A 13,103-nucleotide genomic window follows, 5' to 3' on the forward strand; every position below is an offset into this window, starting at 1 on the left:
CAAGCAATCATAACGCTTATACATAAGGATGGTAAAGACCCCAAATTCATTAGTAATTATAGACCTATCTCCTTACTCAACGTAGACTATAAGATTATTACCAAAATACTTTCTAAAAGAATAAAAAAAGTTTTGAATGAAATTGTGTCGGTCGATCAAGTAGGTTATTTAAAAGATAAAAACATCGGTGATGCAATCAGATTAATCAATGATATGATTTTTCATACTTCTTGTTTTAACAAACCAGGGTACCTATTGGCAATAGATTATGAAAAAGCTTTCGACTCGATTTCACATAGTTTTCTTCAGAAAGTGCTCATTTCTTTCGGGTTTGGGCCAATGTTTTGTGAATGGGTTACAATTTTACTTACCAATGCTCAAAGTTGTGTTTTTAATGGGGGTAAATCAACCGGATATTTTAAAGTTCAAAGGGGTGTAAGACAAGGAGATCCGTTATCTCCATATTTATTTATTTTATGCATAGAATGCTTAACTCACTGCATTAGAAATGATAAGTTGGTAAAAGGTATTTGTTTTGGAGAAACAGAAATAAAGATGATCTTATATGCAGATGACATGTCAATTTTTGTACGAGACATAAACTCGATTAATAGAATAGAGGTAATCATGGAAAATTTTAGGAAAATATCAGGACTAAAGATTAATGGAAATAAAACATTCATTTTACCCTTAGGATCTTCTGTTGACTCTGCGACTGTGTATCCTTTTGGAAAGGAGGCACACATTTTAAAAATACTCGGTATATATTTTACATTAGATCCCAATGTGGCGGAAGAGATGAATTACAAAGAAATATTAAGCAAAATAAAGAAATTGTTAAATTGGTGGAAACAAAGAGATCTTACTTTGATAGGAAAAATTCATTTACTGAAAACATACGCATATTCAAAACTAATCTATGTAAGCTCTTTGACTCCAGTACCTGAATGGGTTATAAAAGAAATTGATGAGATCTGTTTTAATTTTCTATGGCGAGGTAAAGACAAAATTAAAAAAAGTACGATGTATTTTGATTACAAGCAAGGAGGATTAATAATGCTCAACTTTCAACTTTTTGTGAAAGTACAAAAAGTGATGTGGATTAAAAGACTTGTAACAGGAAACCAGAGAGTTAAATGGAAAAAGTATTTCAAATTTTTAATGAGACCTTTCGGAGGAAATCTTATTTTTTACTGTAACTATTTACCTAACAAGATCGATATACAATTACCAAAATACTATCGGGATTTAATAAACATTTGGTTAGATATGAATGATTTTATTAAAAAAAGATACAACTCACAAAGGGAATGAAATTTTTTTAAATAATAGGTTTATACACAATAGTGGAAAAACATACTTCAATGAAAATCTTTTCTTAAAAAATACTTATAGATTGTACCATATTATAGATGGAAAAGGAACATTAAAGTCGGAAACTTATTTCAGATGTATGGGACTAGAGGAAGAGGAAATATCAATGCTTAAAGAAATCTATGGTAATATACCTAAGGAATGGAAAATCGAATTAACAAAGAGGAAAATTTAATTTCATGATCTAAAAATAGAATTTATGTTCACAAAAAAAACATTCCAATTTGAATCGGTTTGTTCGAAAAATCTGTACAGGGCATGCATACAAAAAATGCAAGACGTCCCTGTCAGTTTTCAGAATTTACATTCATCATACAATCTGTCGGTTAAAGAAATTGAAAAGGTTTTTGTCCGACCAAGAATTAGTACTTTAGATAATAAACTAAGAGAATTTCAATTCAAATTGCTTTATAAAATTGTTTATGTCAATCGTTATTTATACAGGTTTCAATTCATATTAAGTGATAAATGCTCATTTTGTGGAAAAGAAGAGGAAACATATAGGCACATGTTTTTTGAATGCGAAATGGTGAGAAAATTATGGGATCAATGTAGTGATAGTTTGGATATTCCAATCCTTAAAGATATGAGCTGGAAGGAAGTTCACATTGGATTAGACGAAATAACCGAAGATAGGCAAATGATTAATCACGTGGTTTTATTAATTAAATATTCGATATTTATTAGTAGGGAAAAAAAGAAGCCTCCAAGTATTGAAGAAATAAGAGAGAAAATATTCAAAAGTAAACAGGAAGAAAGAAAGAGTGCTACTGAACGAAATACGTTGACGCTCCACTATAAAAAATGGGAACATCTCAAGGTAAACATGGATAATATGCAAGAAAATGCAAGGGATGAGGAAGGGGGGGGGCCTGCCCGGTTCACAGCTGTGTGTGATTGACCGGTCTCGACTGCCATAGACTGCCCACGTCTTCTTGTATCGTTTTTTGTTTTTTGTTTTTTTGTTTTTTTGTTTTTGTTTTTTGTTTTTGTTGTTGTTTGTTGTTGTTTTTTTGTTTTGTTTTGTTGTGTTTGTTGTTGTTGGTTTTGTTTTTAACGGGGGTAGGGGATATAACAAACTTTATTCATTCGATATAACTAAGTTGATTGTAGTCTGTACTTTGTTCCAATATGTTATAAATTATAATATGTAATAGGGATACTAGTACTACAGAACAAAATATAGAGGGGGGGGGGGGGTTATAACAATATTAATTCATTCAATATAATTGAGATTATTGTATTTTGTACTCTGTAATTGGTTTCAATATGTTATATATTACAATTTGTATGAATTAATATTATTTATTGAGTGAATACAATAAAGAATATTACAAAACAAAAAAATATATATCGATATTACCAATTAGGTATATTCTATTCTCAATTGTATTTACTTCCTCACATAGATCATTCGAAGTGTATTCAAAAGTAACATACAGGCTCGTACATATACTAAATATGTATATTGTTTCTTGGTTAGTAATCATATAATCAATATATCTATTGCTAAAACGTGAATGTAATTGTAACATGATCAGACAAAATAATCTATTGGTTAATAATGGCAAAAGGAAAATAGAAATCACAAAAATGATGTGCATTGTCATGATAAATGTATTTTTCTGTCACACGTGTTAAGTAATAATGAATATGCATGAGATGATTATGTATTGGTTTCAATTGGCCCTATTAGACTTTAATGGGATTTCAATTGGACCAATCTGCCCCATTAGACTTTAAAAGGTTTTCAATTGGTTTCAATTGGACCAATTGAAGTCCAACTTCAGGCCAATTGGGGTCCCATTAAAGTCTAATGGGGCCTAGCTAGCCTATAGTGCAGACCATAGAGATATATGTACTTAATAGTGTAAGCAGGGCATGTGAGTTAAAGTCTCACCTCCCTGGTGTAAGTATATATCTCTATGCCTATGGTGCAGACTCACTTTTACGACTGACCAGGGTTTGTGCTTGCAGACTACCCCTGGCCTGGGGGCGTCTTATTTTTTCGTACCACGGCGAGCCCGGATTCCTGTTTTATCATGAATATTCATTAGGCAGGGCCGGGGAAAGTCTCGATTCTCTTGAATATTCATGTATGATCGAGGCATGCGCAGCATCGAATATCGTGTGTAACAAGTACGTTGGATTAATGGCAGGCCTATAATATGACATAGAAAAGCAATGTCATGGTCATTTAGATAATACAGTCATAAATGCAGGGGCGGATCTAGCTTTTTGCTAAGGGGGGGGGGTTGACCAATAATGACGATGCAGAGCATCGTCCACGAGCCGCGAAGCGGCGAGCCGATTTTTTTTTGGGGTGTTTATTTCAACCCCGTAAGTGATGTTTTCCTGGCATCTATTAACACAATGGAGACCATAAAAAGCAGTGCATGATGTAGTAGGCCATAAATATAATATGTAAAGCAGAGCAGAGCAGCCAGAGCTAGCAGACGACAGGTGCCGCCCTCACCACTAGAGGGCGGCATTGCACTCTGGAACACGGCTGAGCTAGCTGCACACAGATCCTCTCGTGCCGACAAGTACATATACGTGTGCGGCGGGAGAATTCTACCTCTTCAGCACTGACAGTAACCAAGTATCAAGCACCTATCCGGACCTGGAGGACGAATTACCCTCAAGGCCAAATTAGGTGAGTGAGTTATGGTTGCTTCTAACAAGTAGGCGTACAGCCTACTTTATTGGCGTCACGGACAACTAGGACCTCGGGATGCACCGTTTTGGGGAGATTTTGTCTCTTGTTCTGTTGTGTGTTTTCTCTAACGGAACGGGGACCCCTTGCCTAGTCTGGCCGCGCCGGCGGGAAAAGCGCGGGGGAAACCTAGCTGCGCATTGCAGGGGAAACCTAGTTTCCGGGCGATGGTAGTGGGGTGGACCGCGCGTAGTTCCGGCTGGCACTCGTTGTAACCGTGGTCGGTATTGTGCCCAGTCGGGGAGGGATGCCGAGAAGGGCTGATGGATTCGGCGAAGTTCGGTGCTCTCCTCCCCGGTCGGGTGGGTTTCGTACTGTATGTACATCTAGTAGGGATACTAGTGTTGTAGGTAATATTGTTTCATGTATCCATGTACACAAATGCATTTTGGGAATTCCCGAATGCGAGCCGAAGCTGACGTCATATTCAGCGATGTTTGCTTTACTCGTGAATGATATGAATTGTGATGGACGAATGGTGTGAGTGCCCTCCCCCCCCCCCCCCCCCCCCCTTCCTGGGAAGAACCCGAGAAGGGCTGATGGATTCAGTGAAGTTCGGGGCCTTCTCCTGGGCGATGGGATAATGGGGGATTTGTAGTATGTGCTGGGTATTTGAATAATATTGCTGATGTGAAAGTGAGTGACCCCCCCCCCCCCCTTCGGAGGGAATCGAGACGGGCCGAGGGATTCGGCGAAGTTCGGTGCCTTTTTCCATGAGAGGGGGAATGGGGGGTATGTGAGCATTTAGGCAGCCATGCCAGTGCTATAATTGTATTTTTTGTTTGTTTGTTTGTTCGTTTTTGCAAGTTGGGGCTTTTTTCCCACTTGTGATTTGAATATGGCGTCGCTTTGGAAATGATTACTCCGCGGTGATTTGGGAATTTCCCATTCACTAGCACAGCTCGAGGCCGCGTGAGCCCGGTGTATATTTTTGCTTGGTGCGCCGTGGAGGGTTATTGCGGAAAGAGGACTTCCCTTTTCTGCATTGCCTCGTCTTCGAAAGTGGTGCAAGAGTTTACGTCCACTGAAATAACGATTGTGGGTGTTTGCAGGGGTCGACAGTGGATAACAGTGCCTTTTTTCCGTGGAAAATAAGGTAAGTGCCACTGGGTGGTGTTGTTTGAGGCACCATTTTTATATTCCTTTGTTTAAAATTCACCTTATACCTTGTGCAATTTTTCGGAGTTGTGAGGTGATTGTGACTAAGTTTTGCGTGTCAGTGGGCCTGGCGTGTAGCTCACCTGCCTGCTACTGCCGGCAGGGGGCCATTGGCTAAGAGAAAAATAAAATAAAATAAAGCCATCAACGCAGGTCAGACTGAAAGTGAGACTGAGTGGGAGTGTGTTCCCCTTTAGTCGTTTACAATTACAGTAAGATCTTGGTCGATTAGACCTGGATCTGGTTTAAGTGTATTTAAATCTGTCTTTTTAGGCGGAGTCCTGGTAAAGGGGCGTGTTTCCCTTCACATTCATTTTAAAGGGGGAGTGGGTGGATTTGTGAATAAATAATTCTCATAATCTCTCCCTATTTCACAATACGGAGGTGAATCCGTATTTTCCAATTTCCGATATTTATTGTTGAAATAGTCTTGGAGTACCGGGCAGTGCTGGTTTCTTAGAATAAATCTATGCCTATGTCCGAGGAAACGGAGTCCTTTGTAATAGAGGTTCAGGGGCTTATACAGACCCTCCTTCTCGTGATCGAGGCATACAAGCAAGGGGTACTTACCCAAGTGGAACTAGTAGGCCTACTGGTAGAAATTATCTACCAGTCGGGTGAACTCAGTTGAAGCCGGAGTCTCGGCTTTTGGTTGTGGAGGCCCGCACCAAGTTTTTAATACTGCTTCAGTATGGCCAAGGTTCCATTGAACCATTGTTCATTTGAGGACTTGCTCGCCATTCCCGGAGCGACGCCGGGGCACATAGGCTATCTGTGGGCACTCCGGGGGCAGTGTGGCGAAGTCACTCAAGAGTTGTTTGAGGCGTCTTCTCACTACGAGGAGGTCAAGGACCTCCAAGGGAGTCTGGACTTCCGCCCAAGGGAGGCCGTGGGGGATTTCCCCATACGGCCGGGCGGTTTTCGGCCGTTGTCCGAGACGGGGGATGTTGGCAGTACGCCGGCGGAAACCCCGGGGGAAATCGGGGATGAGGAGCGTGGGGCACTGGTGTATCCCCACGACCGATACCCTCCCCCGCATGGAGCAGAGGAGGCGCGCCCTCGCCCAGCAGCTCGGACCGAGAATAAGGGTGGCGATGCTCAGTTGTGGGGGGAAGGGGATAGCACCCAACCCCGAGAGTTTGGGAACCGCCACAATTCGGGGTGGAGCAATGCCCCGCGTAGGGCCTACCAGGATTTACCGAGTGGGCCTGCTCCCGAGGAACGTGGTTTCTATCGGAGAGGGGGCGGGGAACACTACCGCAGGCCCCACGTGGAGCCACAGCGGAACAGGGAAGAGGTCATTAGCCGACCGCCTGTGTACACTCAGGCATGGGAGCGGGACAAGGGTTCATACCAGCCGATGCCCAAGTCTGTGGTATTTGACGGGCGGGGGAATTGGCGGGCGTTTTTCCGCAAATTCAGCGCATTTGCGGATGCCCTCGAATGGGACCACCCGCAGCGTCTAAACCAACTATGCTGGTGTTTGGATGGGTCGGCAAGCGACTTCTTTGACATGACGCAAGAGCGAGACCCGGGGGTAGGGTATTTCGGGATGGTGCGCCATCTAGAGGGCAGATTCGGGTATCGGGAACCTCCCGAAGCCGTCCTGCTCGAGTTTAACACCGCTAAGCAGGGGGCCGATGAACCCCTCTTGGAATGGGCGGACCGGCTTCACCGGTTGGCATGTCGGGCGTTTCCCGAGGTACCTGAGGCATATGTACAGCGGCAGACGGTGCTGCGAATGTGCCAGGGGTGTGTGGACAAGGATGCTGGTTACCAGGCATTAAACCAGCGCCCCTCTACCGTGGAGGAGGCAGTGGAGGCCATCCGCTGGCTCCAACACGCCCACGGGGCTATGTACGGCCGTGGGTCTCGGGCCAACGCGGAAATGCGGAAATCGGATAAAGGCACTAGGGGGCCTGAAATTCGAGAGGTGGAGATCACCCCGCGAACCACGGATGCCCGACTATCCGGACTAGAGCTTCGGATATCTGAGCTAGAAGGCCATGTGTCCGGGTTGGTGAGGAGCCTGGGGAAACTCATGGCAGCTCAAGGTGGAACGCAGGCATCTGTGAAGACCACTCCGTCGGGGAAGAGGAACCTATTCCTTGAAACCCCCGAGGACAATTTTGGCGGCTCGGACGATTAAGTTGTTGTTCAACCCGCCATGTAATAACGCCTGATAAGATATGGATGGGAGAGAACATCCCTATCATTACGAGGGGAGGGGTTAGGACTCGTCACATGGAATTTTAGAATTTTAGAATTTAGAATTTTAGAATTTTAGAATTCAATGTCCCCTCAATTCCGAGCGTGAGGCTCGGGATCATCACTGCGAGGACTTGGAAATCTCCCGAGGCACTTCCCGGGTGTTCGTTTAACATGCCGCCCCTCGATCGTGCCCCAGTGGCGCGTGTTCCAGTTCTTCGTAGGGAGATTGATCCATCGGACCAATGGGCGGGGTATTACCGCCTAGGCCGATTTGATCACCACGAATGGCTGCGGGAAGAGCTCCGCAGTAGGAGGCAGCTAGGCCCGGGTGGTCCCGAGGTCTGCCTCAAGGTAGCCTTAGACATTGGGTCGGGCGCACAGGCGCGGAAGGAGTATCCGCATTTATATTTCGGGCGTTCCTCCCGATTTCGGGGTATTTCTCCCCGACCAGCGAGTCGCTTTTAGGGCTGCCCCTACGAATAGACTCCTGGTGTGCATGGAGATAGATTCTCCACACTTTTATCCTTGGTGAGGTAACCGAGGTGATGGCCAACGTATAGTCGGAGTCGGCATACGAGCTCTTGGATTCCACCGACTGTAATGGTCTTCATTTTTATCAGAGCAAGTAGGTAAACTGCATGCTCGGCGGGGTATTCAAGGGGCGATGGAAATGTCCCCTGCTTTTCAGAGTTGGGTGTCGGGTGGCTGACCCCTGCTACCCCGCGCGGGGTGTTACCGTACACCCTGCAGGGGGTGTCACTGACGCCATCAGTGACATCCTCTAGGGAACGGATCCCTGGATGCCGCGCGCAGCGTCATTGAACCCAGGGCGGACCTGGAAGTTTTATATCGGTTATCCTGGGTGAACGGCCATTGGAGTCAGGGGGTATAAATTACATTGATTTAAGGCCCCGGTACCTTGCCGGCTTGCAATGCGCCTGGGAGTTTTTCTTTTGGCAAATCTTTATTTTGGTTGGGTTGCCTTGTCCATTTTTATATTAAAAAGGGATAAGGGGACTGGCTACATAATTTTTCACTTTTTCTGTTAATTGTTATGGTTAAGGTGTTTTGGGTTTTTCCCCGTTTTTGATGTTTTACCGAGTTTTTGTTTACGGTAGTTTGGCCTGTGTTTTTTAAATAAACATTTAGGCCTTGGTCACAATCTGTGACGCAAGTGGAATTAGGGATTAATTGGGTTGGGCTCTCCCTGGGACTACTTTTTGGAAATGGGACTTATTTTTTAAAACGGGGGGGAATGTAGTAGGCCATAAATATAATATGTAAAGCAGAGCAGAGCAGCCAGAGCTAGCAGACGACAGGTGCCGCCCTCACCACTAGAGGGCGGCATTGCACTCTGGAACACGGCTGAGCTAGCTGCACACAGATCCTCTCGTGCCGACAAGTACATATACGTGTGCGGCGGGAGAATTCTACCTCTTCAGCACTGACAGTAACCAAGTATCAAGCACCTATCCGGACCTGGAGGACGAATTACCCTCAAGGCCAAATTAGGTGAGTGAGTTATGGTTGCTTCTAACAAGTAGGCGTACAGCCTACTTTAATGATAACGTCTTTTTAAATCAAGTAACAGTTAAATACACAGTTATATCCAGAGTTATCATGTGTTTGGTTAAGTTACCAGATGAGTTGAATATCTTCTCACAATATTTGCACTTGAAAGGGTTTCTCTCCAGCGTGCGTTCTTTTTTCTTTTTTTTTCTTCTTTTTTTTTTTTTTTTTTTTTTTTCCCTTTTTTTTTTTGGGGGGGGGGGGGGCCGCCCAAGGGGAGGGGGGTTTAAATCCCCTAAACTCCCCCGTAGATCCGCGCCTGATTCAAATATGTTACTCACTTTGGGGATGAGAATCGGCAACGCTGGCCTAGCTTGTCACTTCGGCGGTGGCCCGTGTCCTCAAAAAAGCTGATGGGGGGGGGGGGCAAGGGACTCTGTGACATTTGTTCGGCTCGCCCAACCCCCCCCCCCTCCCCCAAAAAGAAATAATAATAATAATAATGATAATAATAATAATAAATGAAATAAATACATAGAAATAGAATAAAATAAAATTACAAGTTTAAAAAAAAGATAAGATTTTAAAAAATGGTCCCCGGATTTCTTTTTTTTTTTGGGGGGGGGGTTGCAACCCCCCCCCCCCCCCACCCCCCTCTAGATCCGCTTCTGAAATGCTGTGTTTAATTACTAGTAAATGCCAAAATGTCAGTACCGGTAGACAAGATATATAGCATATATTTGTTTGTTTGTTTGTTTGATTGATTTTATTTCTGCGTTCAAAAATATACAAATTCATATTCAAAGTACAAAATTTCGAACAATAACAAATACAATGAATACAATGTTTACAAAAGTAATTAAATGAAAAATCATGTTCAATTATATCATTCGATAAACATGTACGAAGCATACAATAACATAAGAAATATGAAATATTTTCAATAAATTAGAGAGGTAATTTGGAACGCAGGAGACCGCCATCGTGAGCGGTTAGGCTGGAGATGGATGGCGGCCTCGTAAAAAGAATTGGCGACATAACTCTCTTCGAAAAACTGAGTGACCAAGAGGGTGCGGTGCAAGTGCAGGTGCAGTGAGCAGTTGCATGATAAAGAATAAATAAGTCACGGTTTTGTTATACTAATTTAGAGAGGGGGAGCGTATGATTGTATTATTTGTCGTTTAAGTGTAGCTTTTAAGGAGTAGATGGTTGAACAAGACTTTATGTTGTCGGGTAAATCATTCCAAATGTCCGGGCCAGAATGTCTAACAGATTTGTGTGTTATTGATAATTTGGGGTTTGTAAGATGGAAGTTTCCAGATATGCGAGTAGAGTATGAATGAACGGAATTATTAAACCTAAACATGTTATCAAAGGATGGTGGAAGCAGATTATTAATGTACTTAAACATAATAACTGCTACTTGAGTAGTGTTCAGATCGAAAATTTTTAGTGTTTTAAGTTTATAGAATAAAGGATCAGTGTGAGCTAAGAAATGCGAACCTGTACAAATACGTATGGCTTTCTTTTGCAGTTTGAAAATAGAATTGATTTTTGTCGAACCACAATTTGCCCATACACTATTACAATATGTTATATACGGGAGAACTAGCGAATTATATAGTAGGAATAAGGTTGCATGGGGTAGAAGAAACTTTAACTTGGAGATTATTCCAATACTTTTGGAAATGCACATTGTAACTTGGTGTAAATGATCATTCCAAGTCAAGGTTTCATCTATAAGAACACCCAAAAACTTGGAATTAGTTTTCTTCTCTAGTAGCATACCATCGATTTTAATATATATAGGTGTTTCTGTATTATGAGAATGATGTTTAAAATACATGAAATGAGTCTTTTTTGTATTAAGTGAAAGTTTATTGGATTTAAACCAATCTGATACTTTGTTAATTTCATAATTCAAAGTATTGTTTAACGAATTAAGGTCTTTATGGGAATAAAAGATATTTGTATCATCGGCAAATAAGATAAAAGAAAGAAGGGGGGATGTATTGATAATATCATTTACATAAAGAAGAAATAACAGTGGACCTAAGATGGAGCCTTGAGGAACACCGCATTGAATTAAAAGAGGATCAGAATCATAACTATTAAATGTAACATATTGTCTTCTGTTTGTTAAATAATCTTTAAACCATAAGAGTGGCTGACCCCGAATTCCGTAATGACTGAGTTTGGAGAGTAGAATAGCGTGATTGAGCGTATCAAATGCTTTACTCAAGTCACAGAATATACCTATAACATGCTCTTTGTTAGCTATGGCACTTGTAATTTTGTCATAAATTTGAATTAATGCTAAGTCAGTTGAGTAATTTTTTCTGAAGCCATATTGATTTGAATTGAGTATTTTGTGTTTAGTGATAAATTTGTGTAGCCTATTATGAACGATCTTTTCTAAGACTTTAGATATACTTGGGAGTAGGGAAATTGGACGATAGTTACTAATTTCGTGAGGATCATCTTTTTTGAGAATGGGGTTGACTTTAGCTAGTTTTAATAAATCAGGGAAAACACCTTGCGATAACGAGTGATTAAATATGTGAGTTAAAGGCTTTGCAAGTGGATACATTATTTCTTTTAGGAGAGACATACTTATTTTATCAAAACCGTGCGATTTTGAGTTGTTAAGAGATTGGGTAATGTTAATAATTTCGCTAGGATTTGTCGGATTTAAAAAGAGGGACTCTTGGTTTTGATTGGAAAGATAGTCTTTAAAGTGTGCGTGAGTTCTATTAATTTTGCTGGCGAGTTCTGGGCCGATATTCGTAAAAAATGAATTAAATGAATTTGCATGAAGACTAGGATCATGTATTTTAGTGCCATTTAATGTGATATTATCCGTGGGTGGGGGATTCGTTTTTTTTTCCCATTACCTCTTTGATAATTTTCCAAGTTGCAGTTGTGTTTGAACTGGCCTTTTTTATTTTATTAGAAAAATGCAATCTACGGGATGTACGGATAAGTTTTGTTAATTTGTTTCGATAAATTTTATATGTGTTTAGGTTAGTGTCAGTTGGATTGTGTAAATGTAATTTGTAGAGGCGATTGCGTGTTTGTATTGATTTCAATAAACCTTTAGTTATCCAAGGATTCCTGGGTTTATTTCGCTTATTACTCATTTTGCCTAAAGGAATATTCTTTTCATAATAATATTGCAATTTGTTACTAAAATGTTTATATGCAGTATTGACATCATTTACACTATATACCTCAGCCCATCCCTCGAAAAATAAATCCTGTTTCAGCAATTCTATATTACGTTTGGATTCTTTGCGATATATAAGCTCATCAAATGATTTACGGCCAGATAGTTTGCATTCACAAGTTAAAAATATGGGTAGGTGATCCGACACTTCAGAACACAATATTCCACCGATGGTTTTGTTGTTATGTACGTTTGAAAAAATATTGTCAATCTGAGTTGATGAATGTGGATTTATTCTGGTGGGTTTATTAATAATCGAAAAAAAGCCGTATGAATGCATCAACTGCATACAATTGGTTGAGTTACTGTTATCAGATGAGGGTGAGAAGTTGATATTAAAGTCACCAAGGATAAAATTGTGTTTATTTTCATCCCCTATTTTATGAAGATAAAAATCCAGTTCGTCACAGAATAAATCACAATTAGAATCAGGGGGTCTATAAATCAAACCTATGATGACGTTTTTGGCATTTGAGTTATTAATTTCGATAAATAAAGATTCAGCTTGTGTTAGTTTAATATCTGAACGGATTTTGAAGTTTATGTTTTGTGTAATATAAAACGCAACACCGCCACCTCTTCTTCCTTTGCGGTCCGCCCTAATCAACTTATAATTAGGCAAATTGAACATATCTGGAGAATTCTGATGTAACCAAGTCTCACTTATTCCAATGACGGAAAATGCAAAATTATTTAAAGAGTGTAAAACGTTTTCAACGTATTCGAAATTTTTGTTCAGACTTCTGGAGTTTATATGTAAAAGTGAAATATTGTCTGGTTTGTAAGAAAATGAATTTTTGAATTCTTGGGGTGTGTAGTATTTGCTCTCGTTTATATCGTCGACAAGAATATCGGGAGTGTGCGCGTGCGAATTCATTTAACGATACGTATTATGTAAAGTACCGAAAA

Source organism: Strongylocentrotus purpuratus, unplaced genomic scaffold, assembly GCF_000002235.5.
Source record: "Strongylocentrotus purpuratus isolate Spur 01 unplaced genomic scaffold, Spur_5.0 spur5_scaffold_10, whole genome shotgun sequence".
In the NCBI taxonomy this organism is placed as follows: Eukaryota; Metazoa; Echinodermata; class Echinoidea; order Camarodonta; family Strongylocentrotidae; genus Strongylocentrotus; species Strongylocentrotus purpuratus.